Source organism: Lolium perenne, chromosome 7, assembly GCF_019359855.2.
Source record: "Lolium perenne isolate Kyuss_39 chromosome 7, Kyuss_2.0, whole genome shotgun sequence".
Taxonomy (NCBI): domain Eukaryota; kingdom Viridiplantae; phylum Streptophyta; class Magnoliopsida; order Poales; family Poaceae; genus Lolium; species Lolium perenne.
Genome location: NC_067250.2, coordinates 74,397,543 through 74,401,622, shown reverse-complemented (window position 1 = coordinate 74,401,622; position 4,080 = coordinate 74,397,543). Strand labels below are relative to the sequence as shown.

At 40.5% G+C, this 4,080-nt stretch overlaps 1 long non-coding RNA gene across 1 annotated transcript; it reads right to left on the bottom strand.

Annotated features, from left to right (window-relative positions):
- Positions 1-1,068: 1,068 nt before the first annotated feature.
- Positions 1,069-1,952, bottom strand: LOC127312984 (uncharacterized). The gene is made up of 2 exons (XR_007858718.1): positions 1,734-1,952; positions 1,069-1,504 (listed from the first exon to the last, which is right to left on the bottom strand). It is a non-coding gene; the product is annotated as an uncharacterized lncRNA (long non-coding RNA).
- Between the last annotated feature and the right edge of the window lie 2,128 nt (positions 1,953-4,080).

The window sequence follows — 4,080 nt, the reverse complement described above, 5'->3', positions numbered from 1 at the left end:
TATTTGATCGGACAAAAATGGCATGTTATGGGATCCCGAAACCTGCAGATGCGACTCCCGTAAACATCATATGGCCCGCCTTTGATGAACTTTTGGAAGATCAACGCCAAGCCTTTGATGATATGTTTGCACTTGATGACATGTTTGCGATGAACTTGATGATATCTGCGAGGTTGATCTTAATGGGTATGTTATCTATTGTATACTAGATGATACCCCGGGCGTTGCTGCGGAAATATTTTAATATTTTTTTGAAGAGTTAGAGAACCAAAATGTGGTAGTGTAAAAATAAGAGTAGTGGTTCTCAGTCAAACCAAAAGTACATTATAATGGTGAGTAGCTTGCAAAAGGCTGCAATAAATCCTATATAGTTACATACCATAAATAATATAACCATTATCATCTAACTCGTATAATAGATAGACCCATTTTTGGTCAATGATATACAATAATTTTGGATAGGTGATGTTCACCTACATTGCTAACTAAAGCACTCTTGTTACGAAGAAAGAGGGAAACTGCAAATGTTGAGCAAAGATACTTGTTCATTTCTACCTTCTAAGTCATGTTTTACTCATTGATCTATAGTACCCATTGTTAAACACTTTTTATATCATATAATTTGCACATATCATCTACATAACTATGGAACAAAGCAGAGAAGAAAATTATGAAGGAAGAAAATGGACAGTTAAGGAACATACTGCACTATGGTTTATTATCTGTCCAGCTCGCAACACTACTTGAAACAAAGATAGTCACATGTTCTGTTTCTTAAACCACATAGTGCATTGCAAATTTATATATTAAATGGTTATACCCCATTAAATAAAAAGATAAATAAATTCATAGCATTGATCTTGCACCTTCTTGAATCTGAATCTTTCTGGATAAGCAAGAAACAAGTGGATCTATTGATCAACATCAACCGTCAGCTAAAGAATGAAGCAAATAACAAATGGTGCGATAGTGAAATTTGCGGGCTAAAGTAATAAATTATATCAGCATTCGACTTCACAACCGTGTTAGATATAATAGGGAAAACATAAAAAACCATAGAGTATCATAGATATGAAAAATGTCAAATACTCTCAGACTTTTCCTTTTCTTTTTACATACACGTACACGGTAGTAGATAAGAAGGGAAATACACATATGTATAATACTTGTTGCCACCACATGCACGATTAGAGGCACATTGCATGGACAAAAACCTGTCTGACATTGATCAATCAAATGTGCACTGAAACAATAGGTCATAGTTTTAGTAGTACATGATGTAAACATATGAAATAAGTCTGTACCAGAACAGGATGTGGTGGCCTACAACTCGTTGTCCTTGTGGTTGGATGTAGCCATGAATACTAAGATGCCCTTGATTTAGGAGGAGATGCACTCTCATGGTGGTACACAGGGGGTGTATGAAGACGGAGGAGCATGGATCTTGCAGCACGCAGGCATCATGCATCGATGGGAGGCGACATCAATCTCGAATGGCCATAAACTGCAGAGCGACAAAAAAGAATCAGATGAGCAATCAGCCGGTAGTACACACGATGATGGTCGTTTCCTCCTTTTCTTCGAGAATCCAATAAATCAAACAAATCGCGGAGGCTTTGAGCTAGCAGCAGGCAAAATCCAATCTAATCGTGTGGAGGGGCAACCTACCAGACTGGAAAGATTTGTTGAGGGATGAAAAGAAAGGGGGGTTAAAATCAGGAGCGTCCATGTACCAGATGTGAGAACACCGGGAGAGGGCGCGACGCCAGCAGGCTGGCATACTTGATATAGATGGCAGCACGGGGTGGTTTTTAACCTGCAGGAGGCGGCGGCGGATCAGTTCATCTAGCAGTTTCTGCTGCGATTTATTGGGCAGTTTCATGACAATTAGTGCCGATGAGGCCTTAAATAACATTCATGTCGTGGAGGTGAGACGGTCACATGGGAGGAATTAGTGCTGGTGATTAGCACCCAGCAGGAATAGGAACAACAACTGTTTTTATTTCAAGAAACAGCGGCTAAGAATGGATGGATGAGAATGCTTGGGCGCAAACTTGGTGACGTGGAAGGCTATATGAGCAGGAAAATGGGATCACCTATTAAGAATAGAAAGATGTGGCATTTATTTTTATAATATTCATCATTTTCATCCATATGTTTGCAAATCTGAAATTTACGTCACCTAAAATATACTTCATCTGGTGGAGCACTTTCAGGGGAGAGGTAATTTATTTTACATAATCTGACTTTTAAGGGCAAAAATAGGTGATGTAAAATCCTGAAAAAGAGCAAAAACTGGTGTTGTATGATTGTTGAGGTGAAGTATATTTTACATCATCTGCTGGAGATGCTCTTAACCTGGGTGCAAGGATGGACGCATACCTAGGGAGCAGGTAAGCCAGTACATCATACTCGGTGATGTGAGGGACACGTTGTACACAACACTTCTGCACGCGTCTGAGAGTGTCATCATTTGATGTTCATGGCTATTTTCCTCACACGTCGGACGAGTTCCAGTGAGGGACCTTATGCCGTCTTTGGATACGTCTTTATTACTGCCAAAGATTATGGATGCTAATATAGTATCCTTTTGCTAGTTCATGGAAGGGGTTGTTGCGGAGAATGACACCGCCCCGTGCACGTTGGTTATATTTTAAAATAGATATTCTATGATTTTTACTATTTAAGGGTACAAAAGGGGGTGTTAATGAAGAACTCCCCAACCATTTTTATCAGATGGATCTATAGATTGTTGGAGATATGCCCAAGAGGCAATAATAAAATGGTTATTATAATATATCTTTGTGTTTATGATAATGTTTACATACCATGCTATAATTATATTAACTGAAACATTGATACATGTGTGTTATGTGAACAACAAGGAGTCCCTAGTAAGCCTCTTGTATAACTAGCTTGTTGATTAATAGATGATCATCGTTTCATGATCATGAACATTGGATGTTATTAATAACAAGGTTATGTCATTATGTGAATGATATAATGGACACACCCAATTAAGGGTAGCATAAGATCACGTCATTAAGTTATTTGCTATAAGCTTTCGTTACATAGTTACCTAGTCCTTATGACCATGAGATCATATAAATCACTTATACCGGAAAGGTACTTTGATTACATCAAACGCCACTGCGTAAATGGGTGGTTATAAAGGTGGGATTAAGTATCCGGAAAGTATGAGTTGAGGCATATGGATCAACAGTGGGATTTGTCCATCCCGATGACGGATAGATATACTCTGGGCCCTCTCGGTGGAATGTCGTCTAATGTCTTGCAAGCATATGAATAAGTTCATAAGAGACCACATACCACGGTACGAGTAAAGAGTACTTGTCAGGAGACGAGGTTGAACAAGGTATAGAGTGATACCGATGATCAAACCTCGGACAAGTAAAAATATCGCATGACAAAGGGAATTGGTATCGTATGTGAATGGTTCATTCGATCACTAAGTCATCGTTGAATATGTGGGAGCCATTATGGATCTCCAGATCCCGCTATTGGTTATTGGTCGGAGAGAAGTCTCAACCATGTCTACATAGTTCGCGAACCGTAGGGTGACACACTTAAGGTTTGATGTCGTTTTAAGTAGATATGGAATATGGAATGGAGTTCGAAGTTTTGTTCGGAGTCTCGGATGGGATCCAGGACATCACGAGGAGTTCCGGAATGGTCCGGAGAATAAGATTCATATATAGGAAGTCATATTCCAAGTTTGGAAATGATCCGGTGCATTTATGGCAGGTTCTAGAAGGTTCTAGAAAAGTCCGGAAGAAAGGCACTATGGAAGGTGGAGTCCCGGAGGGACTCCACAAGCTTGGCCGGCCAAACCCTAAAGGAGGAGTCCCAGGTGGGCTCCACCTGAGGTGGCCGGCCACCCCACCTAAGGAAAAGGTGGGAGTCCCACCTTGGGTAGGACTCCCCCCTTGAGTAGGTTTCCCACCTTTGGGAAGGTTTTGGTGTTGGGGTCTTATTCGAAGACTTGGACTACAACTCTTGGGACTTCCACCTATATAATGAGGGGCATAGGGGAGGGGGCCGGCCACCACAAAGCCATAG